Below are 25,685 nucleotides of genomic sequence, written 5' to 3'. Positions count from 1 at the left end.
ACGCGGGGAGACCCCAATGGCTTTCTAGCCCATCGCCTTAACCGCTCGGCCACGACTACAGGGAGCGCCGCCGCCGCCGGCTTGCGATCATTTAACACGGAGGGCGAGGCGGCGGCGGTAACCTTTTTCAATGTCGCTCTCCGCTTCCCCCCCAAAAAAAGCCAAATGACATGCTAGCACTCGGACACCCTTCAGAAGACTGAAGGGTGGCTTAAAGCTGGAAGGATTAGGTCTCCCCGTTCCGACGCGACAATCGAACTTCCTTAGGCAGAGAGAAAGCAACATCGAGGAGCGTCAACAAGACTTTAGAAGCTGCGCCACACGCCACTTTCAGTCGCAGTCACAGCAGTTTTAAAGGCAGGAATCGCCTTTGCGAACGCCATGAGAAACAGAACGCAAGCTCAGGTCCTGCGGTTTAACAAACAGCCACGGCTTTCATGCGACTGGACATTTCTTTTCTGGAGCGAATTCACTTTCAACTTCAAGAAATTCACACAACTTGCGAAATACGAAATACAAATCTGGCTCATCGCTGCACAAGAAATACCGCCGGCTGGCAAGAAAATGACAACGGTGTTTTTCCTTAACGAAAAACTTCCCATGGAGAAAAACAACGGCTGTGCGTCTCTGTCGGCTTGATTCAGTTTAATGCAAGTATTCATTCTCCTCCTGGAAAATACAGCTTGCGAAAGATGAAATACAATTCTTGGCTTTTCTGGGTGAGTGCAGAAGAAATCCTGCCGGCTGGCAGAAGAATTCCAGCCTTTTTTACTCTTTAACCAGAAACTTGCGAATGATACAAAGCAAGCGGGGTGCGTTTCTGTGCAGCTGTTAACTGAACAGCTGCTGCTTCAAGCCCACCCAGGGCTCATTCCGATTTCAACATCATGCCCCCTGAAGGTAGACTGGATTTCTTTGCGAAGCATTCACCTTTTGGACGTTTCAGGAAAGGTGCGTGTCGATGCCAGACTTGAAAAGCTTTCCATACAAAGAAACAACATAGTGCTTTTGATTGATGGGAAACGGCAAGAGCGGTTTGAGCAGCTCCGGCCTCTCAACCGCTTTACAATGTGATCGGCACCTCGGTAGCCAGTTTAGAAGGCTGAAAAGGATGCTGGAAGCACAGCGACGTTCTAAAACCAGCGCTTGAAAAGCATCTGCATACATAAAATGTCCATTTCCCCAAAGCTGAATCTGCATCTTCAGAAGATTGTCAGCTATACGTTTTCGTTCTTTGTTTCCTTTTTTTACGACAAGCTTTCGAGAAATGAACTGTCTATTGTGATGAAGGCTGCATTAGAAATTGTGCATCTAGCTTAGTTCAATGAAATCGGGAGGTGCACCTGTCTCAAGCGGATGGCTCTTTGCAGGCACACTACGGAAACCTGCGGGCGCAAGTTGGGAGAAGTGACTCTTGCAGAGTGTTGAGCTTCGAGAAGAGGGCTCCGCTCAGGAAGATATTTCCACATGTTGAAGAGTCGCTTTTCGCCCTTTCTTTCCCACATTTTTCCAGTGCGGTTATTGATCGCGTTCAAAATGTTTTCCCAACGTACGTGTTACCTGCAAAATCACAGTGAAACTGTTATGCCGAAAAGATTCCTAATAGTTATTGTATTAGAATAGCTCTCCAATTTCTTAGCCTTCGTACACGCAATGTTTAAGGAAACGCTAGAGTAAATGAAACTGTAAATAGACAGGAGCTCTTCTTAGTTTTCATACAAGTTATGATGGCTGCAGCTCCTATCTGCGTCCGGGTGACCGGAGCCAAGGGATTATCTGCGGAACCCTTGATTTATCTCTCGGGCAAGGAGCTAGATACGCCCTTTTCATCTCGGTTTGATCACACCTGTGCATTAAAACGCAGTGCTCGGTACCATCGAGGTGTAAGAGGTTCAAGGATGAGCGGGAAACTTTGTTAATAAGGAGACGGGCACCGCCCAACGTGGGGCTCGAACCCACGACCCTGAGATTAAGAGTCTCATGCTCTACCGACTGAGCTAGCCGGGCGCCGGTGGAGCTGGTGGTTAACTTGTCCCTGTTGACGGCAATTTGACAAGGTATACTTCCTGGCTTTTCATCATGTGCTGACCGGATTCGAGAGTAGCACACCCTGTTCTTTGTTGATTACTGTACCTCCAGCAGCCCAAATGTCAGTAATCATTGAAATGTACGACCTACAATCTCCTCAGCATGCCCGCGTGGACTCCTCAGTGATCATCCTTCTACGTTCTGCTGTAGTTTTCATGCAAGTGAAAACCGTGCTCCAAATAACAGCGGCACAGTTGTATCCTGCGGTAAGCATTCTTCTAATTCCATCGTTTTGCTCCAGGTAAAAGGTAGCGCATCATAGTGTTGATATTCCAAGGTTTCAGAGTCCGTATTGTATGGCTTGTATGCAGACATCACTCAGAGCTCCCAGTATGATTTTCCCGAGTTCAGTTTTGCAGTGTTTTAGTGCTTTACTACTTCCAGTGGGCCTTTGAATGCTCTGCTAAGTAGAGACGTGACATAATTACTAATGCGACCGAGTGTGCTGGCTGTTCCTGGTTCGTAATGATTACAGTGAGAAATCAATATAAACATAACTGCTTCGATTTCGAGGTTCAGTTGAAGCTTTCAAAGAAACTATCAAAGACCTCAGAACAACCGAAGACACATTTGGTCATCTCCGTATTGGTGAAGATTAAAGAGTCCCGCAAGTGTCAAGCTTGCACAAACACACACGAGAGAGAAACTCAGGACAGAATTTAAAGAAAGGGAGATGCAGACTATTTGAAGGCACTTTGCTAACCCAATGGCATGCTTATGAATCGTGCATAGGACACACGTAGCAGAGGATGGTTTCGATCCATCGACCTCTGGGTTATGGGCCCAGCACGCTTCCGCTGCGCCACTCTGCTGACGGCCTCTTTGCGTGTGGCGCACAACTGCTCTTTTTATTTCCTACATAAGTGATGAAAGAGTTGAAAGTTTCAACGACAAACGCAGACGTCACTTTGAGCGCTTGGTGTTGTAGCACAAATCATCACATGCTGCTCTACACTGGATTATAAAAGCCGACACATTTTCCAAACATTTTAATGCTGGAGTCACACTGTAGTATTAATAACAGTGCGATACTCGAGGAGCGTAGTGGGATCGCGGTGGCTCATCAGACCGCCCCGGGACAGGGGGCCCGCGTCAGGATGGCCGAGCGGTCTAAGGCGCTGCGTTCAGGTCGCAGTCTCCCCTGGAGGCGTGGGTTCGAATCCCACTCCTGACAAAAAGCTTGCTCAGTGCCGTCTCCAGTCGGGTGCAAATGGGTGAAGCAGCCTGACGCAGGGAACGTGCGCCGATAGGCGTAGGTGTATCCCCTGCCTCTTCCGATTTAGCTCGTGCTCCATAGGATGGAAGCGGATGCTCTGGCTTTTTGACTCGAATATAACCTGATCACAACAGAAGGCCGTGCAGCCCAGTGCTGGTTTAAGAATGCCTCATGTCTTCAGGCCCCTATTCCTTCAGGTTACCCCTTTGGAATAGTCGTCCGAAAAAGACGGGAAAGGAAAAGCATGTAAGCTCCCACTCACTGCGTTAGCATTAGCGGTTGGAATCTGATGGGAGAAAAGCAACCTGGCTCGCCGTCAAGCAATCCATCCCTGGTCTCCCACGTGACAGGCGGGGATACGCACCACTATACTAACGAGGAGCGCTTGCTTGGCGCTTAAGACACTTCCTCTTGCGGCTACTACTGTTTCCGGTTTCGTCTTTTCTTTTCATTCCTCCCAGAGGAGCGCATGAAAACGTTTCCATCTGCGCCATCCTCACCCCTCCAATGCTATGGTCCCTGCTCCTCCTGGTGCACTGCAAACACTCATTCAGCCGGTTCTTTCAGTTTGAAGAATTAGGTCTTCAAAGGCTGGAAGTAGGGCGCAAAAGACATGCCAATGCCAAAAGCGTGGCTGTGTGCTTCCAGCTGTGAAATGTCACTGGTGGATGTTGAAGACATTACTTCCAAGGCAGCAGGTCCAAGCGATTTAGCGTTTGTACAAGAAGCAGGAAGAGAGAAACGGCACTCCGCCTTTTTCTGGGCAGGCCGAAGCGACAGGAGAAGGGCGCCGTAGTGGGCAGGATTCGAGCCGACGCGGGGAGACCCCAATGGCTTTCTAGCCCATCGCCTTAACCGCTCGGCCACGACTACAGGGAGCGCCGCCGCCGCCGGCTTGCGATCATTTAACACGGAGGGCGAGGCGGCGGCGGTAACCTTTTTCAATGTCGCTCTCCGCTTCCCCCCCAAAAAAAGCCAAATGACATGCTAGCACTCGGACACCCTTCAGAAGACTGAAGGGTGGCTTAAAGCTGGAAGGATTAGGTCTCCCCGTTCCGACGCGACAATCGAACTTCCTTAGGCAGAGAGAAAGCAACATCGAGGAGCGTCAACAAGACTTTAGAAGCTGCGCCACACGCCACTTTCAGTCGCAGTCACAGCAGTTTTAAAGGCAGGAATCGCCTTTGCGAACGCCATGAGAAACAGAACGCAAGCTCAGGTCCTGCGGTTTAACAAACAGCCACGGCTTTCATGCGACTGGACATTTCTTTTCTGGAGCGAATTCACTTTCAACTTCAAGAAATTCACACAACTTGCGAAATACGAAATACAAATCTGGCTCATCGCTGCACAAGAAATACCGCCGGCTGGCAAGAAAATGACAACGGTGTTTTTCCTTAACGAAAAACTTCCCATGGAGAAAAACAACGGCTGTGCGTCTCTGTCGGCTTGATTCAGTTTAATGCAAGTATTCATTCTCCTCCTGGAAAATACAGCTTGCGAAAGATGAAATACAATTCTTGGCTTTTCTGGGTGAGTGCAGAAGAAATCCTGCCGGCTGGCAGAAGAATTCCAGCCTTTTTTACTCTTTAACCAGAAACTTGCGAATGATACAAAGCAAGCGGGGTGCGTTTCTGTGCAGCTGTTAACTGAACAGCTGCTGCTTCAAGCCCACCCAGGGCTCATTCCGATTTCAACATCATGCCCCCTGAAGGTAGACTGGATTTCTTTGCGAAGCATTCACCTTTTGGACGTTTCAGGAAAGGTGCGTGTCGATGCCAGACTTGAAAAGCTTTCCATACAAAGAAACAACATAGTGCTTTTGATTGATGGGAAACGGCAAGAGCGGTTTGAGCAGCTCCGGCCTCTCAACCGCTTTACAATGTGATCGGCACCTCGGTAGCCAGTTTAGAAGGCTGAAAAGGATGCTGGAAGCACAGCGACGTTCTAAAACCAGCGCTTGAAAAGCATCTGCATACATAAAATGTCCATTTCCCCAAAGCTGAATCTGCATCTTCAGAAGATTGTCAGCTATACGTTTTCGTTCTTTGTTTCCTTTTTTTACGACAAGCTTTCGAGAAATGAACTGTCTATTGTGATGAAGGCTGCATTAGAAATTGTGCATCTAGCTTAGTTCAATGAAATCGGGAGGTGCACCTGTCTCAAGCGGATGGCTCTTTGCAGGCACACTACGGAAACCTGCGGGCGCAAGTTGGGAGAAGTGACTCTTGCAGAGTGTTGAGCTTCGAGAAGAGGGCTCCGCTCAGGAAGATATTTCCACATGTTGAAGAGTCGCTTTTCGCCCTTTCTTTCCCACATTTTTCCAGTGCGGTTATTGATCGCGTTCAAAATGTTTTCCCAACGTACGTGTTACCTGCAAAATCACAGTGAAACTGTTATGCCGAAAAGATTCCTAATAGTTATTGTATTAGAATAGCTCTCCAATTTCTTAGCCTTCGTACACGCAATGTTTAAGGAAACGCTAGAGTAAATGAAACTGTAAATAGACAGGAGCTCTTCTTAGTTTTCATACAAGTTATGATGGCTGCAGCTCCTATCTGCGTCCGGGTGACCGGAGCCAAGGGATTATCTGCGGAACCCTTGATTTATCTCTCGGGCAAGGAGCTAGATACGCCCTTTTCATCTCGGTTTGATCACACCTGTGCATTAAAACGCAGTGCTCGGTACCATCGAGGTGTAAGAGGTTCAAGGATGAGCGGGAAACTTTGTTAATAAGGAGACGGGCACCGCCCAACGTGGGGCTCGAACCCACGACCCTGAGATTAAGAGTCTCATGCTCTACCGACTGAGCTAGCCGGGCGCCGGTGGAGCTGGTGGTTAACTTGTCCCTGTTGACGGCAATTTGACAAGGTATACTTCCTGGCTTTTCATCATGTGCTGACCGGATTCGAGAGTAGCACACCCTGTTCTTTGTTGATTACTGTACCTCCAGCAGCGCAAATGTCAGTAATCATTGAAATGTACGACCTACAATCTCCTCAGCATGCCCGCGTGGACTCCTCAGTGATCATCCTTCTACGTTCTGCTGTAGTTTTCATGCAAGTGAAAACCGTGCTCCAAATAACAGCGGCACAGTTGTATCCTGCGGTAAGCATTCTTCTAATTCCATCGTTTTGCTCCAGGTAAAAGGTAGCGCATCATAGTGTTGATATTCCAAGGTTTCAGAGTCCGTATTGGATGGCTTGGATGCAGACATCGCTCAGAGCTCCCAGTATGATTTTCCCGAGTTCAGTTTTGCAGTGTTTTAGTGCTTTACTACTTCCAGTGGGCCTTTGAATGCTCTGCTAAGTAGAGACGTGACATAATTACTAATGCGACCGAGTGTGCTGGCTGTTCCTGGTTCGTAATGATTACAGTGAGAAATCAATATAAACATAACTGCTTCGATTTCGAGGTTCAGTTGAAGCTTTCAAAGAAACTATCAAAGACCTCAGAACAACCGAAGACACATTTGGTCATCTCCGTATTGGTGAAGATTAAAGAGTCCCGCAAGTGTCAAGCTTGCACAAACACACACGAGAGAGAAACTCAGGACAGAATTTAAAGAAAGGGAGATGCAGACTATTTGAAGGCACTTTGCTAACCCAATGGCATGCTTATGAATCGTGCATAGGACACACGTAGCAGAGGATGGTTTCGATCCATCGACCTCTGGGTTATGGGCCCAGCACGCTTCCGCTGCGCCACTCTGCTGACGGCCTCTCTGCGTGTGGCGCACAACTGCTCTTTTTATTTCCTACATAAGTGATGAAAGAGTTGAAAGTTTCAACGACAAACGCAGACGTCACTTTGAGCGCTTGGTGTTGTAGCACAAATCATCACATGCTGCTCTACACTGGATTATAAAAGCCGACACATTTTCCAAACATTTTAATGCTGGAGTCACACTGTAGTATTAATAACAGTGCGATACTCGAGGAGCGTAGTGGGATCGCGGTGGCTCATCAGATCGTCCCGGGACAGGGGGCCCGCGTCAGGATGGCCGAGCGGTCTAAGGCGCTGCGTTCAGGTCGCAGTCTCCCCTGGAGGCGTGGGTTCGAATCCCACTCCTGACAAAAAGCTTGCTCAGTGCCGTCTCCAGTCGGGTGCAAATGGGTGAAGCAGCCTGACGCAGGGAACGTGCGCCGATAGGCGTAGGTGTATCCCCTGCCTCTTCCGATTTAGCTCGTGCTCCATAGGATGGAAGCGGATGCTCTGGCTTTTTCACTCGAATATAACCTGATCACAACAGAAGGCCGTGCAGCCCAGTGCTGGTTTAAGAATGCCTCGTGTCTTCAGGCCCCTATTCCTTCAGGTTACCCCTTTGGAATAGTCGTCCGAAAAAGACGGGAAAGGAAAAGCATGTAAGCTCCCACTCACTGCGTTAGCATTAGCGGTTGGAATCTGATGGGAGAAAAGCAACCTGGCTCGCCGTCAAGCAATCCATCCCTGGTCTCCCACGTGACAGGCGGGGATACGCACCACTATACTAACGAGGAGCGCTTGCTTGGCGCTTGAAGACACTTCCTCTTGCGGCTACTACTGTTTCCGGTTTCGTCTTTTCTTTTCATTCCTCCCAGAGGAGCGCATGAAAACGTTTCCATCTGCGCCATCCTCACCCCTCCAATGCTATGGTCCCTGCTCCTCCTGGTGCACTGCAAACACTCATTCAGCCGGTTCTTTCAGTTTGAATAATTAGGTCTTCAAAGGCTGGAAGTAGGGCGCAAAAGACATGCCAATGCCAAAAGCGTGGCTGTGTGCTTCCAGCTGTGAAATGTCACTGGTGGATGTTGAAGACATTACTTCCAAGGCAGCAGGTCCAAGCGATTTAGCGTTTGTACAAGAAGCAGGAAGAGAGAAACGGCACTCCGCCTTTTTCTGGGCAGGCCGAAGCGACAGGAGAAGGGCGCCGTAGTGGGCAGGATTCGAGCCGACGCGGGGAGACCCCAATGGCTTTCTAGCCCATCGCCTTAACCGCTCGGCCACGACTACAGGGAGCGCCGCCGTCGCCGGCTTGCGATTATTTAACACGGAGGGCGAGGCAGCGGCGGTAACCTTTTTCGATGTCGCTCTCCGTTTCCCCCCAAAAAAAAGCCAAATGACATGCTAGCACTCCGACACCCTTCAGAAGACTGAAGGGTGGCTTAAAGCTGGAAGGATTAGGTCTCCCCGTTCCGACGCGACAATCGAGCTTCCTTAGGCAGAGAGAAAGCAACATCGAGGAGCGTCAACAAGACTTTAGAAGCTGCGCCACACGCCACTTTCAGTCGCAGTCACAGCAGTTTTAAAGGCAGGAATCGCCTTTGCGAACGCCATGAGAAACAGAACGCAAGCTCAGGTCCTGCGGTTTAACAAACAGCCACGGCTTTCATGCGACTGGACATTTCTTTTCTGGAGCGAATTCACTTTCAACTTCAAGAAATTCACACAACTTGCGAAATACGAAATACAAATCTGGCTCATCGCTGCACAAGAAATACCGCCGGCTGGCAAGAAAATGACAACGGTGTTTTTCCTTAACGAAAAACTTCCCATGGAGAAAAACAACGGCTGTGCGTCTCTGTCGGCTTGATTCAGTTTAATGCAAGTATTCATTCTCCTCCTTGAAAATACAGCTTGCGAAAGATGAAATACAATTCTTGGCTTTTCTGGGTGAGTGCAGAAGAAATCCTGCCGGCTGGCAGAAGAATTCCAGCCTTTTTTACTCTTTAACCAGAAACTTGCGAATGATACAAAGCAAGCGGGGTGCGTTTCTGTGCAGCTGTTAACTGAACAGCTGCTGCTTCAAGCCCACCCAGGGCTCATTCCGATTTCAACATCATGCCCCCTGAAGGTAGACTGGATTTCTTTGCGAAGCATTCACCTTTTGGACGTTTCAGGAAAGGTGCGTGTCGATGCCAGACTTGAAAAGCTTTCCATACAAAGAAACAACATAGTGCTTTTGATTGATGGGAAACGGCAAGAGCGGTTTGAGCAGCTCCGGCCTCTCAACCGCTTTACAATGTGATCGGCACCTCGGTAGCCAGTTTAGAAGGCTGAAAAGGATGCTGGAAGCACAGCGACGTTCTAAAACCAGCGCTTGAAAAGCATCTGCATACATAAAATGTCCATTTCCCCAAAGCTGAATCTGCATCTTCAGAAGATTGTCAGCTATACGTTTTCGTTCTTTGTTTCCTTTTTTTACGACAAGCTTTCGAGAAATGAACTGTCTATTGTGATGAAGGCTGCATTAGAAATTGTGCATCTAGCTTAGTTCAATGAAATCGGGAGGTGCACCTGTCTCAAGCGGATGGCTCTTTGCAGGCACACTACGGAAACCTGCGGGCGCAAGTTGGGAGAAGTGACTCTTGCAGAGTGTTGAGCTTCGAGAAGAGGGCTCCGCTCAGGAAGATATTTCCACATGTTGAAGAGTCGCTTTTCGCCCTTTCTTTCCCACATTTTTCCAGTGCGGTTATTGATCGCGTTCAAAATGTTTTCCCAACGTACGTGTTACCTGCAAAATCACAGTGAAACTGTTATGCCGAAAAGATTCCTAATAGTTATTGTATTAGAATAGCTCTCCAATTTCTTAGCCTTCGTACACGCAATGTTTAAGGAAACGCTAGAGTAAATGAAACTGTAAATAGACAGGAGCTCTTCTTAGTTTTCATACAAGTTATGATGGCTGCAGCTCCTATCTGCGTCCGGGTGACCGGAGCCAAGGGATTATCTGCGGAACCCTTGATTTATCTCTCGGGCAAGGAGCTAGATACGCCCTTTTCATCTCGGTTTGATCACACCTGTGCATTAAAACGCAGTGCTCGGTACCATCGAGGTGTAAGAGGTTCAAGGATGAGCGGGAAACTTTGTTAATAAGGAGACGGGCACCGCCCAACGTGGGGCTCGAACCCACGACCCTGAGATTAAGAGTCTCATGCTCTACCGACTGAGCTAGCCGGGCGCCGGTGGAGCTGGTGGTTAACTTGTCCCTGTTGACGGCAATTTGACAAGGTATACTTCCTGGCTTTTCATCATGTGCTGACCGGATTCGAGAGTAGCACACCCTGTTCTTTGTTGATTACTGTACCTCCAGCAGCCCAAATGTCAGTAATCATTGAAATGTACGACCTACAATCTCCTCAGCATGCCCGCGTGGACTCCTCAGTGATCATCCTTCTACGTTCTGCTGTAGTTTTCATGCAAGTGAAAACCGTGCTCCAAATAACAGCGGCACAGTTGTATCCTGCGGTAAGCATTCTTCTAATTCCATCGTTTTGCTCCAGGTAAAAGGTAGCGCATCATAGTGTTGATATTCCAAGGTTTCAGAGTCCGTATTGTATGGCTTGTATGCAGACATCACTCAGAGCTCCCAGTATGATTTTCCCGAGTTCAGTTTTGCAGTGTTTTAGTGCTTTACTACTTCCAGTGGGCCTTTGAATGCTCTGCTAAGTAGAGACGTGACATAATTACTAATGCGACCGAGTGTGCTGGCTGTTCCTGGTTCGTAATGATTACAGTGAGAAATCAATATAAACATAACTGCTTCGATTTCGAGGTTCAGTTGAAGCTTTCAAAGAAACTATCAAAGACCTCAGAACAACCGAAGACACATTTGGTCATCTCCGTATTGGTGAAGATTAAAGAGTCCCGCAAGTGTCAAGCTTGCACAAACACACACGAGAGAGAAACTCAGGACAGAATTTAAAGAAAGGGAGATGCAGACTATTTGAAGGCACTTTGCTAACCCAATGGCATGCTTATGAATCGTGCATAGGACACACGTAGCAGAGGATGGTTTCGATCCATCGACCTCTGGGTTATGGGCCCAGCACGCTTCCGCTGCGCCACTCTGCTGACGGCCTCTTTGCGTGTGGCGCACAACTGCTCTTTTTATTTCCTACATAAGTGATGAAAGAGTTGAAAGTTTCAACGACAAACGCAGACGTCACTTTGAGCGCTTGGTGTTGTAGCACAAATCATCACATGCTGCTCTACACTGGATTATAAAAGCCGACACATTTTCCAAACATTTTAATGCTGGAGTCACACTGTAGTATTAATAACAGTGCGATACTCGAGGAGCGTAGTGGGATCGCGGTGGCTCATCAGACCGCCCCGGGACAGGGGGCCCACGTCAGGATGGCCGAGCGGTCTAAGGCGCTGCGTTCAGGTCGCAGTCTCCCCTGGAGGCGTGGGTTCGAATCCCACTCCTGACAAAAAGCTTGCTCAGTGCCGTCTCCAGTCGGGTGCAAATGGGTGAAGCAGCCTGACGCAGGGAACGTGCGCCGATAGGCGTAGGTGTATCCCCTGCCTCTTCCGATTTAGCTCGTGCTCCATAGGATGGAAGCGGATGCTCTGGCTTTTTGACTCGAATATAACCTGATCACAACAGAAGGCCGTGCAGCCCAGTGCTGGTTTAAGAATGCCTCGTGTCTTCAGGCCCCTATTCCTTCAGGTTACCCCTTTGGAATAGTCGTCCGAAAAAGACGGGAAAGGAAAAGCATGTAAGCTCCCACTCACTGCGTTAGCATTAGCGGTTGGAATCTGATGGGAGAAAAGCAACCTGGCTCGCCGTCAAGCAATCCATCCCTGGTCTCCCACGTGACAGGCGGGGATACGCACCACTATACTAACGAGGAGCGCTTGCTTGGCGCTTAAGACACTTCCTCTTGCGGCTACTACTGTTTCCGGTTTCGTCTTTTCTTTTCATTCCTCCCAGAGGAGCGCATGAAAACGTTTCCATCTGCGCCATCCTCACCCCTCCAATGCTATGGTCCCTGCTCCTCCTGGTGCACTGCAAACACTCATTCAGCCGGTTCTTTCAGTTTGAAGAATTAGGTCTTCAAAGGCTGGAAGTAGGGCGCAAAAGACATGCCAATGCCAAAAGCGTGGCTGTGTGCTTCCAGCTGTGAAATGTCACTGGTGGATGTTGAAGACATTACTTCCAAGGCAGCAGGTCCAAGCGATTTAGCGTTTGTACAAGAAGCAGGAAGAGAGAAACGGCACTCCGCCTTTTTCTGGGCAGGCCGAAGCGACAGGAGAAGGGCGCCGTAGTGGGCAGGATTCGAGCCGACGCGGGGAGACCCCAATGGCTTTCTAGCCCATCGCCTTAACCGCTCGGCCACGACTACAGGGAGCGCCGCCGCCGCCGGCTTGCGATCATTTAACACGGAGGGCGAGGCGGCGGCGGTAACCTTTTTCAATGTCGCTCTCCGCTTCCCCCCCAAAAAAAGCCAAATGACATGCTAGCACTCGGACACCCTTCAGAAGACTGAAGGGTGGCTTAAAGCTGGAAGGATTAGGTCTCCCCGTTCCGACGCGACAATCGAACTTCCTTAGGCAGAGAGAAAGCAACATCGAGGAGCGTCAACAAGACTTTAGAAGCTGCGCCACACGCCACTTTCAGTCGCAGTCACAGCAGTTTTAAAGGCAGGAATCGCCTTTGCGAACGCCATGAGAAACAGAACGCAAGCTCAGGTCCTGCGGTTTAACAAACAGCCACGGCTTTCATGCGACTGGACATTTCTTTTCTGGAGCGAATTCACTTTCAACTTCAAGAAATTCACACAACTTGCGAAATACGAAATACAAATCTGGCTCATCGCTGCACAAGAAATACCGCCGGCTGGCAAGAAAATGACAACGGTGTTTTTCCTTAACGAAAAACTTCCCATGGAGAAAAACAACGGCTGTGCGTCTCTGTCGGCTTGATTCAGTTTAATGCAAGTATTCATTCTCCTCCTGGAAAATACAGCTTGCGAAAGATGAAATACAATTCTTGGCTTTTCTGGGTGAGTGCAGAAGAAATCCTGCCGGCTGGCAGAAGAATTCCAGCCTTTTTTACTCTTTAACCAGAAACTTGCGAATGATACAAAGCAAGCGGGGTGCGTTTCTGTGCAGCTGTTAACTGAACAGCTGCTGCTTCAAGCCCACCCAGGGCTCATTCCGATTTCAACATCATGCCCCCTGAAGGTAGACTGGATTTCTTTGCGAAGCATTCACCTTTTGGACGTTTCAGGAAAGGTGCGTGTCGATGCCAGACTTGAAAAGCTTTCCATACAAAGAAACAACATAGTGCTTTTGATTGATGGGAAACGGCAAGAGCGGTTTGAGCAGCTCCGGCCTCTCAACCGCTTTACAATGTGATCGGCACCTCGGTAGCCAGTTTAGAAGGCTGAAAAGGATGCTGGAAGCACAGCGACGTTCTAAAACCAGCGCTTGAAAAGCATCTGCATACATAAAATGTCCATTTCCCCAAAGCTGAATCTGCATCTTCAGAAGATTGTCAGCTATACGTTTTCGTTCTTTGTTTCCTTTTTTTACGACAAGCTTTCGAGAAATGAACTGTCTATTGTGATGAAGGCTGCATTAGAAATTGTGCATCTAGCTTAGTTCAATGAAATCGGGAGGTGCACCTGTCTCAAGCGGATGGCTCTTTGCAGGCACACTACGGAAACCTGCGGGCGCAAGTTGGGAGAAGTGACTCTTGCAGAGTGTTGAGCTTCGAGAAGAGGGCTCCGCTCAGGAAGATATTTCCACATGTTGAAGAGTCGCTTTTCGCCCTTTCTTTCCCACATTTTTCCAGTGCGGTTATTGATCGCGTTCAAAATGTTTTCCCAACGTACGTGTTACCTGCAAAATCACAGTGAAACTGTTATGCCGAAAAGATTCCTAATAGTTATTGTATTAGAATAGCTCTCCAATTTCTTAGCCTTCGTACACGCAATGTTTAAGGAAACGCTAGAGTAAATGAAACTGTAAATAGACAGGAGCTCTTCTTAGTTTTCATACAAGTTATGATGGCTGCAGCTCCTATCTGCGTCCGGGTGACCGGAGCCAAGGGATTATCTGCGGAACCCTTGATTTATCTCTCGGGCAAGGAGCTAGATACGCCCTTTTCATCTCGGTTTGATCACACCTGTGCATTAAAACGCAGTGCTCGGTACCATCGAGGTGTAAGAGGTTCAAGGATGAGCGGGAAACTTTGTTAATAAGGAGACGGGCACCGCCCAACGTGGGGCTCGAACCCACGACCCTGAGATTAAGAGTCTCATGCTCTACCGACTGAGCTAGCCGGGCGCCGGTGGAGCTGGTGGTTAACTTGTCCCTGTTGACGGCAATTTGACAAGGTATACTTCCTGGCTTTTCATCATGTGCTGACCGGATTCGAGAGTAGCACACCCTGTTCTTTGTTGATTACTGTACCTCCAGCAGCCCAAATGTCAGTAATCATTGAAATGTACGACCTACAATCTCCTCAGCATGCCCGCGTGGACTCCTCAGTGATCATCCTTCTACGTTCTGCTGTAGTTTTCATGCAAGTGAAAACCGTGCTCCAAATAACAGCGGCACAGTTGTATCCTGCGGTAAGCATTCTTCTAATTCCATCGTTTTGCTCCAGGTAAAAGGTAGCGCATCATAGTGTTGATATTCCAAGGTTTCAGAGTCCGTATTGTATGGCTTGTATGCAGACATCACTCAGAGCTCCCAGTATGATTTTCCCGAGTTCAGTTTTGCAGTGTTTTAGTGCTTTACTACTTCCAGTGGGCCTTTGAATGCTCTGCTAAGTAGAGACGTGACATAATTACTAATGCGACCGAGTGTGCTGGCTGTTCCTGGTTCGTAATGATTACAGTGAGAAATCAATATAAACATAACTGCTTCGATTTCGAGGTTCAGTTGAAGCTTTCAAAGAAACTATCAAAGACCTCAGAACAACCGAAGACACATTTGGTCATCTCCGTATTGGTGAAGATTAAAGAGTCCCGCAAGTGTCAAGCTTGCACAAACACACACGAGAGAGAAACTCAGGACAGAATTTAAAGAAAGGGAGATGCAGACTATTTGAAGGCACTTTGCTAACCCAATGGCATGCTTATGAATCGTGCATAGGACACACGTAGCAGAGGATGGTTTCGATCCATCGACCTCTGGGTTATGGGCCCAGCACGCTTCCGCTGCGCCACTCTGCTGACGGCCTCTTTGCGTGTGGCGCACAACTGCTCTTTTTATTTCCTACATAAGTGATGAAAGAGTTGAAAGTTTCAACGACAAACGCAGACGTCACTTTGAGCGCTTGGTGTTGTAGCACAAATCATCACATGCTGCTCTACACTGGATTATAAAAGCCGACACATTTTCCAAACATTTTAATGCTGGAGTCACACTGTAGTATTAATAACAGTGCGATACTCGAGGAGCGTAGTGGGATCGCGGTGGCTCATCAGACCGCCCCGGGACAGGGGGCCCACGTCAGGATGGCCGAGCGGTCTAAGGCGCTGCGTTCAGGTCGCAGTCTCCCCTGGAGGCGTGGGTTCGAATCCCACTCCTGACAAAAAGCTTGCTCAGTGCCGTCTCCAGTCGGGTGCAAATGGGTGAAGCAGCCTGACGCAGGGAACGTGCGCCGATAGGCGTAGGTGTATCCCCTGCCTCTTCCGATTTAGCTCGTGCTCCATAGGATGGAAGCGGATGCTCTGGCTTTTTGACTCGAATATAACCTGATCACAACAGAAGGCCGTGCAGCCCAGTGCTGGTTTAAGAATGCCTCGTGTCTTCAGGCCCCTATTCCTTCAGGTTACCCCTTTGGAATAGTCGTCCGAAAAAGACGGGAAAGGAAAAGCATGTAAGCTCCCACTCACTGCGTTAGCATTAGCGGTTGGAATCTGATGGGAGAAAAGCAACCTGGCTCGCCGTCAAGCAATCCATCCCTGGTCTCCCACGTGACAGGCGGGGATACGCACCACTATACTAACGAGGAGCGCTTGCTTGGCGCTTAAGACACTTCCTCTTGCGGCTACTACTGTTTCCGGTTTCGTCTTTTCTTTTCATTCCTCCCAGAGGAGCGCATGAAAACGTTTCCATCTGCGCCATCCTCACCCCTCCAATGCTATGGTCCCTGCTCCTCCTGGTGCACTGCAAACACTCATTCAGCCGGTTCTTTCAGTTTGAAGAATTAGGTCTTCAAAGGCTGGAAGTAGGGCGCAAAAGACATGCCAATGCCAAAAGCGTGGCTGTGTGCTTCCAGCTGTGAAATGTCACTGGTGGATGTTGAAGACATTACTTCCAAGGCAGCAGGTCCAAGCGATTTAGCGTTTGTACAAGAAGCAGGAAGAGAGAAACGGCACTCCGCCTTTTTCTGGGCAGGCCGAAGCGACAGGAGAAGGGCGCCGTAGTGGGCAGGATTCGAGCCGACGCGGGGAGACCCCAATGGCTTTCTAGCCCATCGCCTTAACCGCTCGGCCACGACTACAGGGAGCGCCGCCGCCGCCGGCTTGCGATCATTTAACACGGAGGGCGAGGCGGCGGCGGTAACCTTTTTCAATGTCGCTCTCCGCTTCCCCCCCAAAAAAAGCCAAATGACATGCTAGCACTCGGACACCCTTCAGAAGACTGAAGGGTGGCTTAAAGCTGGAAGGATTAGGTCTCCCCGTTCCGACGCGACAATCGAACTTCCTTAGGCAGAGAGAAAGCAACATCGAGGAGCGTCAACAAGACTTTAGAAGCTGCGCCACACGCCACTTTCAGTCGCAGTCACAGCAGTTTTAAAGGCAGGAATCGCCTTTGCGAACGCCATGAGAAACAGAACGCAAGCTCAGGTCCTGCGGTTTAACAAACAGCCACGGCTTTCATGCGACTGGACATTTCTTTTCTGGAGCGAATTCACTTTCAACTTCAAGAAATTCACACAACTTGCGAAATACGAAATACAAATCTGGCTCATCGCTGCACAAGAAATACCGCCGGCTGGCAAGAAAATGACAACGGTGTTTTTCCTTAACGAAAAACTTCCCATGGAGAAAAACAACGGCTGTGCGTCTCTGTCGGCTTGATTCAGTTTAATGCAAGTATTCATTCTCCTCCTGGAAAATACAGCTTGCGAAAGATGAAATACAATTCTTGGCTTTTCTGGGTGAGTGCAGAAGAAATCCTGCCGGCTGGCAGAAGAATTCCAGCCTTTTTTACTCTTTAACCAGAAACTTGCGAATGATACAAAGCAAGCGGGGTGCGTTTCTGTGCAGCTGTTAACTGAACAGCTGCTGCTTCAAGCCCACCCAGGGCTCATTCCGATTTCAACATCATGCCCCCTGAAGGTAGACTGGATTTCTTTGCGAAGCATTCACCTTTTGGACGTTTCAGGAAAGGTGCGTGTCGATGCCAGACTTGAAAAGCTTTCCATACAAAGAAACAACATAGTGCTTTTGATTGATGGGAAACGGCAAGAGCGGTTTGAGCAGCTCCGGCCTCTCAACCGCTTTACAATGTGATCGGCACCTCGGTAGCCAGTTTAGAAGGCTGAAAAGGATGCTGGAAGCACAGCGACGTTCTAAAACCAGCGCTTGAAAAGCATCTGCATACATAAAATGTCCATTTCCCCAAAGCTGAATCTGCATCTTCAGAAGATTGTCAGCTATACGTTTTCGTTCTTTGTTTCCTTTTTTTACGACAAGCTTTCGAGAAATGAACTGTCTATTGTGATGAAGGCTGCATTAGAAATTGTGCATCTAGCTTAGTTCAATGAAATCGGGAGGTGCACCTGTCTCAAGCGGATGGCTCTTTGCAGGCACACTACGGAAACCTGCGGGCGCAAGTTGGGAGAAGTGACTCTTGCAGAGTGTTGAGCTTCGAGAAGAGGGCTCCGCTCAGGAAGATATTTCCACATGTTGAAGAGTCGCTTTTCGCCCTTTCTTTCCCACATTTTTCCAGTGCGGTTATTGATCGCGTTCAAAATGTTTTCCCAACGTACGTGTTACCTGCAAAATCACAGTGAAACTGTTATGCCGAAAAGATTCCTAATAGTTATTGTATTAGAATAGCTCTCCAATTTCTTAGCCTTCGTACACGCAATGTTTAAGGAAACGCTAGAGTAAATGAAACTGTAAATAGACAGGAGCTCTTCTTAGTTTTCATACAAGTTATGATGGCTGCAGCTCCTATCTGCGTCCGGGTGACCGGAGCCAAGGGATTATCTGCGGAACCCTTGATTTATCTCTCGGGCAAGGAGCTAGATACGCCCTTTTCATCTCGGTTTGATCACACCTGTGCATTAAAACGCAGTGCTCGGTACCATCGAGGTGTAAGAGGTTCAAGGATGAGCGGGAAACTTTGTTAATAAGGAGACGGGCACCGCCCAACGTGGGGCTCGAACCCACGACCCTGAGATTAAGAGTCTCATGCTCTACCGACTGAGCTAGCCGGGCGCCGGTGGAGCTGGTGGTTAACTTGTCCCTGTTGACGGCAATTTGACAAGGTATACTTCCTGGCTTTTCATCATGTGCTGACCGGATTCGAGAGTAGCACACCCTGTTCTTTGTTGATTACTGTACCTCCAGCAGCGCAAATGTCAGTAATCATTGAAATGTACGACCTACAATCTCCTCAGCATGCCCGCGTGGACTCCTCAGTGATCATCCTTCTACGTTCTGCTGTAGTTTTCATGCAAGTGAAAACCGTGCTCCAAATAACAGCGGCACAGTTGTATCCTGCGGTAAGCATTCTTCTAATTCCATCGTTTTGCTCCAGGTAAAAGGTAGCGCATCATAGTGTTGATATTCCAAGGTTTCAGAGTCCGTATTGGATGGCTTGGATGCAGACATCGCTCAGAGCTCCCAGTATGATTTTCCCGAGTTCAGTTTTGCAGTGTTTTAGTGCTTTACTACTTCCAGTGGGCCTTTGAATGCTCTGCTAAGTAGAGACGTGACATAATTACTAATGCGACCGAGTGTGCTGGCTGTTCCTGGTTCGTAATGATTACAGTGAGAAATCAATATAAACATAACTGCTTCGATTTCGAGGTTCAGTTGAAGCTTTCAAAGAAACTATCAAAGACCTCAGAACAACCGAAGACACATTTGGTCATCTCCGTATTGGTGAAGATTAAAGAGTCCCGCAAGTGTCAAGCTTGCACAAACACACACGAGAGAGAAACTCAGGACAGAATTTAAAGAAAGGGAGATGCAGACTATTTGAAGGCACTTTGCTAACCCAATGGCATGCTTATGAATCGTGCATAGGACACACGTAGCAGAGGATGGTTTTGATCCATCGACCTCTGGGTTATGGGCCCAGCACGCTTCCGCTGCGCCACTCTGCTGACGGCCTCTCTGCGTGTGGCGCACAACTGCTCTTTTTATTTCCTACATAAGTGATGAAAGAGTTGAAAGTTTCAACGACAAACGCAGACGTCACTTTGAGCGCTTGGTGTTGTAGCACAAATCATCACATGCTGCTCTACACTGGATTATAAAAGCCGACACATTTTCCAAACATTTTAATGCTGGAGTCACACTGTAGTATTAATAACAGTGCGATACTCGAGGAGCGTAGTGGGATCGCGGTGGCTCATCAGACCGCCCCGGGACAGGGGGCCCGCGTCAGGATGGCCGAGCGGTCTAAGGCGCTGCGTTCAGGTCGCAGTCTCCCCTGGAGGCGTGGGTTCGAATCCCACTCCTGACAAAAAGCTTGCTCAGTGCCGTCTCCAGTCGGGTGCAAATGGGTGAAGCAGCCTGACGCAGGGAACGTGCGCCGATAGGCGTAGGTGTATCCCCTGCCTCTTCCGATTTAGCTCGTGCTCCATAGGATGGAAGCGGATGCTCTGGCTTTTTGACTCGAATATAACCTGATCACAACAGAAGGCCGTGCAGCCCAGTGCTGGTTTAAGAATGCCTCGTGTCTTCAGGCCCCTATTCCTTCAGGTTACCCCTTTGGAATAGTCGTCCGAAAAAGACGGGAAAGGAAAAGCATGTAAGCTCCCACACACTGCGTTAGCATTAGCGGTTGGAATCTGATGGGAGAAAAGCAACCTGGCTCGCCGTCAAGCAATCCATCCCTGGTCTCCCACGTGACAGGCGGGGATACGCACCACTATACTAACGAGGAGCGCTTGCTTGGCGCTTGAAGACACTTCCTCTTGCGGCTACTACTGTTTCCGGTTTCGTCTTTTCTTTTCATTCCTCCCAGAGGAGCGCATGAAAACGTTTCCATCCCCGCCATCCTCACCCCTCCAATGCTATGGTCCCTGCTCCTCCTGGTGCACTGCAAACACTCATTCAGCCGGTTCTTTCAGTTTGAATAATTACGTCTTCAAAGGCTGGAAGTAGGGCGCAAGACATGCCAATGCCAAAAGCGTGGCTGTGTGCTTCCAGCTGTGAAATGTCACTGGTGGATGTTAAAGACATTACTTCCAAGGCAGCAGGTCCAAGCGATTTAGCGTTTGTACAAGAAGCAGGAAGAGAGAAACGGCACTCCGCCTTTTTCTGGGCAGGCCGAAGCGACAGGAGAAGGGCGCCGTAGTCGGCAGGATTCGAGCCGACGCGGGGAGTCCCCAATGGCTTTCTAGCCCTTCGCCTTAACCGCTCGGCCACGACTACAGGGAGGGCCGCCGCCGCCGGCTTGCGATCATTTAACACGGAGGGCGAGGCGGCGGCGGTAACCTTTTTCAATGTCGCTCTCCGTTTCCCCCCCAAAAAAGCCAAATGACATGCTAGCACTCGGACACCCTTCAGAAGACTGAAGGGTGGCTTAAAGCTGGAAGGATTAGGTCTCCTCCTTCCGACGCGACAATCGAACTTCCTTAGGCAGAGAGAAAGCAACATCGAGGAGCGTCAACAAGACTTTAGAAGCTGCGACACACGCCACTTTCAGTCGCAGACACAGCAGTTTTAAAGGCAGGAATCGCCTTTGCGAACGCCATGAGAAACAGAACGCAAGCTGTCCTGTCCTGCGGTTTAACAAACAGCCACGGCTTTCATGCGACTGGACATTTCTTTTCTGGAGCGAATTCACTTTCAACTTCAAGAAATTCACACAACTTGCGAAATACGAAATACAAATCTGGCTCATCGCTGCACAAGAAATACCGCCGGCTGGCAAGAAAATGACAACGGTGTTTTTCCTTAACGAAAAACTTCCCATGGAGAAAAACAACGGCTGTGCGTCTCTGTCGGCTTGATTCAGTTTAATGCAAGTATTCATTCTCCTCCTGGAAAATACAGCTTGCGAAAGATGAAATACAATTCTTGGCTTTTCTGGGTGAGTGCAGAAGAAATCCTGCCGGCTGGCAGAAGAATTCCAGCCTTTTTTACTCTTTAACCAGAAACTTGCGAATGATACAAAGCAAGCGGGGTGCGTTTCTGTGCAGCTGTTAACTGAACAGCTGCTGCTTCAAGCCCACCCAGGGCTCATTCCGATTTCAACATCATGCCCCCTGAAGGTAGACTGGATTTCTTTGCGAAGCATTCACCCTTTGGACGTTTCAGGAAAGGTGCGTGTCGATGCCAGACTTGAAAAGCTTTCCATACAAAGAAACAACATAGTGCTTTTGATTGATGGGAAACGGCAAGAGCGGTTTGAGCAGCTCCGGCCTCTCAACCACTTTACAAAGTGATCGACACCTCGGTAGCCAGTTTAGAAGGCTGAAAAGGATGCTGGAAGCACAGCGACGTTCTAAAACCAGCGCTTGAAAAGCATCTGCATACATAAAATGTCCATTTCCCCAAAGCTGAATCTGCAGCTTCAGAAGATTGTCAGCTATACGTTTTCGTTCTTTGTTTCCTTTTTTTACATGACAAGCTTTCGAGAAATGAACTGTCTATTGTGATGAAGGCTGCATTAGAAATTGTGCATCTAGCTTAGTTCAATGAAATCGGGAGGTGCGCCTGTCTCAAGCGGATGGCTCTTTGCAGGCACACTACGGAAACCTGCGGGCGCAAGTTGGGAGAAGTGACTCTTGCAGAGTGTTGAGCTTCGAGAAGAGGGCTCCGCTCAGGAAGATATTTCCACATGTTGAAGAGTCGCTTTTCGCCCTTTCTTTCCCACATTTTTCCAGTGCGGTTATTGATCGCGTTCAAAATGTTTTCCCAACGTACGTGTTACCTGCAAAATCACAGTGAAACTGTTATGGCGAAAAGATTCCTAATAGTTATTGTATTAGAATAGCTCTCCAATTTCTTAGCCTTCGTACACGCAATGTTTAAGGAAACGCTAGAGTAAATGAAACTGTAAATAGACAGGAGCTCTTCTTAGTTTTCATACAAGTTATGATGGCTGCAGCTCCTATCTGCGTCCGGGTGACCGGAGCCAAGGGATTATCTGCGGAACCTTTGATTTATCTCTCGGGCAAGGAGCTAGATACGCCCTTTTCATCTCAGTTTGATCACACCTGTGCATTAAAACGCAGTGCTCGGTACCATCGAGGTGTAAGAGGTTCAAGGATGAGCGGGAAACTTTGTTAGTAAGGAGACGGGCACCGCCCAACGTGGGGCTCGAACCCACGACCCTGAGATTAAGAGTCTCATGCTCTACCGACTGAGCTAGCCGGGCGCCGGTGGAGCTGGTGGTTAACTTGTCCCTGTTGACGGCAATTTGACAAGGTATACTTCCTGGCTTTTCATCATGTGCTGACCGGATTCGAGAGTAGCACACCCTGTTCTTTGTTGATTACTGTACCTCCAGCAGCGCAAATGTCAGTAATCATTGAAATGTACGACCTACAATCTCCTCAGCATTGTGGACTTCTCAGTGATCATCCTTCAACGTTCTGCTGTAGTTTTCATGCAAGTGAAAACCGTGCTCCAAATAACAGCGGCACAGTTGTATCCTGCGGTAAGCATTCTTCTAATTCCATCGTTTTGCTCCAGGTAAAAGGTAGCGCATCATAGTGTTGATATTCCAAGGTTTCAGAGTCCGTATTGGATGGCTTGGATGCAGACATCGCTCAGAGCTCCCAGTATGATTTTCCCGAGTTCAGTTTTGCAGTGTTTTAGTGCTTTACTACTTCCAGTGGGCCTTTGAATGCTCTGCTAAGTAGAGACGTGACATAATTACTAATGCGACCGAGTGTGCTGGCTGTTCCTGGTTCGTAATGATTAACGCGAGAAATCAATATAAACATAACTGCTTCGATTTCGAGGTTCAGTTGAAGCATTCGAAGAAACTATCAAAGACCTCAGAACAACCGAAGACACATTTGGTCATCTCCGTATTGGTGAAGATTAAAGAGTCCCGCAAGTGTCAAGCTTGCACAAACACACACGAGAGAGAAACTCAGGACAGAACTTAAAGAAAGGGAGATGCAGACTATTTGAAGGCACTTTGCTAATCCAATGGCATGATTATGAATCATGCATAGGACACACGTAGCAGAGGATGGTTTCGATCCATCGACCTCTGGGTTATGGGCCCAGCACGCTTCCGCTGCGCCACTCTGCTGACGGCCGCTCTGCGCGTGGCGCACAACTGCTCTTTTTATTTCCTACATAAGTGATGAAAGAGTTGAAAGTTTCAACGACAAACGCAGACGTCACTTTGAGCGCTTGGTGTTGTAGCACAAATCATCACATGCTGCTCTACACTGGATTATAAAAGCCGACACATTTTCCAAACATTTTAATGCTGGAGTCACACTGTAGTATTAATAACAGTGCGATACTCGAGGAGCGTAGTGGGATCGCGGTGGCTCATCAGACCGCCCCGGGATTAGGGGCCAGCGTCAGGATGGCCGAGCGGTCTAAGGCGCTGCGTTCAGGTCGCAGTCTCCCCTGGAGGCGTGGGTTCGAATCCCACTCCTGACAAAAAGCTTGCTCAGTGCCGTCTCCAGTCGGGTGCAAATGGGTGAAGCAGCCTGACGCAGGGAACGTGCGCCGATAGGTGTAGGTGTATCCCCTGCCTCTTCCGATTTAGCTCGTGCTCCATAGGATGGAAGCGGATGCTCTGGCTTTTTCACTCGAATATAACCTGATCACAACAGAAGGCCGTGCAGCCCAGTGCTGGTTTAAGAATGCCTCGTGTCTTCAGGCCCCTATTCCTTCAGGTTACCCCTTTGGAATAGTCGTCCGAAAAAGACGGGAAAGGAAAAGCATGTAAGCTCCCACACACTGCGTTAGCATTAGCGGTTGGAATCTGATGGGAGAAAAGCAACCTGGCTCGCCGTCAAGCAATCCATCCCTGGTCTCCCACGTGACAGGCGGGGATACGCACCACTATACTAACGAGGAGCGCTTGCTTGGCGCTTGAAGACACTTCCTCTTGCGGCTACTACTGTTTCCGGTTTCGTCTTTTCTTTTCATTCCTCCCAGAGGAGCGCATGAAAACGTTTCCATCTGCGCCATCCTCACCCCTCCAATGCTATGGTCCCTGCTCCTCCTGGTGCACTGCAAACACTCATTCAGCCGGTTCTTTCAGTTTGAATAATTAGGTCTTCAAAGGCTGGAAGTAGGGCGCAAGACATGCCAATGCCAAAAGCGTGGCTGTGTGCTTCCAGCTGTGAAATGTCACTGGTGGATGTTAAAGACATTACTTCCAAGGCAGCAGGTCCAAGCGATTAAGCGTTTGTACAAGAAGCAGGAAGAGAGAAACGGCACTCCGCCTTTTTCTGGGCAGGCCGAAGCGACAGGAGAAGGGCGCCGTAGTCGGCAGGATTCGAGCCGACGCGGGGAGTCCCCAATGGCTTTCTAGCCCTTCGCCTTAACCGCTCGGCCACGACTACAGGGAGCGCCGCCGCCGCCGGCTTGCGATCATTTAACACGGAGGGCGAGGCGGCGGCGGTAACCTTTTTCAATGTCGCTCTCCGTTTCCCCCCCAAAAAAGCCAAATGACATGCTAGCACTCGGACACCCTTCAGAAGACTGAAGGGTGGCTTAAAGCTGGAAGGATTAGGTCTCCTCCTTCCGACGCGACAATCGAACTTCCTTAGGCAGAGAGAAAGCAACATCGAGGAGCGTCAACAAGACTTTAGAAGCTGCGACACACGCCACTTTCAGTCGCAGACACAGCAGTTTTAAAGGCAGGAATCGCCTTTGCGAACGCCATGAGAAACAGAACGCAAGCTGTCCTGTCCTGCGGTTTAACAAACAGCCACGGCTTTCATGCGACTGGACATTTCTTTTCTGGAGCGAATTCACTTTCAACTTCAAGAAATTCACACAACTTGCGAAATACGAAATACAAATCTGGCTCATCGCTGCACAAGAAATACCGCCGGCTGGCAAGAAAATGACAACGGTGTTTTTCCTTAACGAAAAACTTCCCATGGAGAAAAACAACGGCTGTGCGTCTCTGTCGGCTTGATTCAGTTTAATGCAAGTATTCATTCTCCTCCTGGAAAATACAGCTTGCGAAAGATGAAATACAATTCTTGGCTTTTCTGGGTGAGTGCAGAAGAAATCCTGCCGGCTGGCAGAAGAATTCCAGCCTTTTTTACTCTTTAACCAGAAACTTGCGAATGATACAAAGCAAGCGGGGTGCGTTTCTGTGCAGCTGTTAACTGAACAGCTGCTGCTTCAAGCCCACCCAGGGCTCATTCCGATTTCAACATCATGCCCCCTGAAGGTAGACTGGATTTCTTTGCGAAGCATTCACCTTTTGGACGTTTCAGGAAAGGTGCGTGTCGATGCCAGACTTGAAAAGC

General features: G+C 48.8%; 12 non-coding genes across 12 annotated transcripts; 6 read left to right on the top strand and 6 right to left on the bottom strand.

Moving 5' to 3' along the window:
• Positions 1 to 1,934: 1,934 nt before the first annotated feature.
• On the bottom strand, positions 1,935 to 2,007 carry trnak-cuu (transfer RNA lysine (anticodon CUU)). Its single transcript has one exon. It is a non-coding gene; the product is annotated as a tRNA-Lys (tRNA).
• A 1,172-nt stretch (positions 2,008 to 3,179) lies between these two features.
• Positions 3,180 to 3,262, top strand: trnal-cag (transfer RNA leucine (anticodon CAG)). The gene has a single exon. It is a non-coding gene; the product is annotated as a tRNA-Leu (tRNA).
• A 2,790-nt stretch (positions 3,263 to 6,052) lies between these two features.
• trnak-cuu (transfer RNA lysine (anticodon CUU)) lies at positions 6,053 to 6,125 on the bottom strand. Its single transcript has one exon. It is a non-coding gene; the product is annotated as a tRNA-Lys (tRNA).
• Positions 6,126 to 7,297: 1,172 nt separating this feature from the next.
• trnal-cag (transfer RNA leucine (anticodon CAG)) lies at positions 7,298 to 7,380 on the top strand. The gene has a single exon. It is a non-coding gene; the product is annotated as a tRNA-Leu (tRNA).
• Positions 7,381 to 10,171: 2,791 nt separating this feature from the next.
• Positions 10,172 to 10,244, bottom strand: trnak-cuu (transfer RNA lysine (anticodon CUU)). The gene has a single exon. It is a non-coding gene; the product is annotated as a tRNA-Lys (tRNA).
• A 1,172-nt stretch (positions 10,245 to 11,416) lies between these two features.
• Positions 11,417 to 11,499, top strand: trnal-cag (transfer RNA leucine (anticodon CAG)). Its single transcript has one exon. It is a non-coding gene; the product is annotated as a tRNA-Leu (tRNA).
• A 2,790-nt stretch (positions 11,500 to 14,289) lies between these two features.
• trnak-cuu (transfer RNA lysine (anticodon CUU)) lies at positions 14,290 to 14,362 on the bottom strand. The gene has a single exon. It is a non-coding gene; the product is annotated as a tRNA-Lys (tRNA).
• Positions 14,363 to 15,534: 1,172 nt separating this feature from the next.
• On the top strand, positions 15,535 to 15,617 carry trnal-cag (transfer RNA leucine (anticodon CAG)). The gene has a single exon. It is a non-coding gene; the product is annotated as a tRNA-Leu (tRNA).
• Positions 15,618 to 18,407: 2,790 nt separating this feature from the next.
• On the bottom strand, positions 18,408 to 18,480 carry trnak-cuu (transfer RNA lysine (anticodon CUU)). The gene has a single exon. It is a non-coding gene; the product is annotated as a tRNA-Lys (tRNA).
• A 1,172-nt stretch (positions 18,481 to 19,652) lies between these two features.
• On the top strand, positions 19,653 to 19,735 carry trnal-cag (transfer RNA leucine (anticodon CAG)). Its single transcript has one exon. It is a non-coding gene; the product is annotated as a tRNA-Leu (tRNA).
• Positions 19,736 to 22,527: 2,792 nt separating this feature from the next.
• Positions 22,528 to 22,600, bottom strand: trnak-cuu (transfer RNA lysine (anticodon CUU)). Its single transcript has one exon. It is a non-coding gene; the product is annotated as a tRNA-Lys (tRNA).
• A 1,167-nt stretch (positions 22,601 to 23,767) lies between these two features.
• trnal-cag (transfer RNA leucine (anticodon CAG)) lies at positions 23,768 to 23,850 on the top strand. Its single transcript has one exon. It is a non-coding gene; the product is annotated as a tRNA-Leu (tRNA).
• Positions 23,851 to 25,685: the final 1,835 nt, after the last annotated feature.

Source organism: Lepisosteus platostomus, chromosome 26, assembly GCF_059453375.1.
Source record: "Lepisosteus platostomus isolate fLepPlt1 chromosome 26, fLepPlt1.hap1, whole genome shotgun sequence".
Classification (NCBI taxonomy): Eukaryota; Metazoa; Chordata; class Actinopteri; order Semionotiformes; family Lepisosteidae; genus Lepisosteus; species Lepisosteus platostomus.
This window is presented reverse-complemented; position numbering and strand designations above follow the sequence as displayed.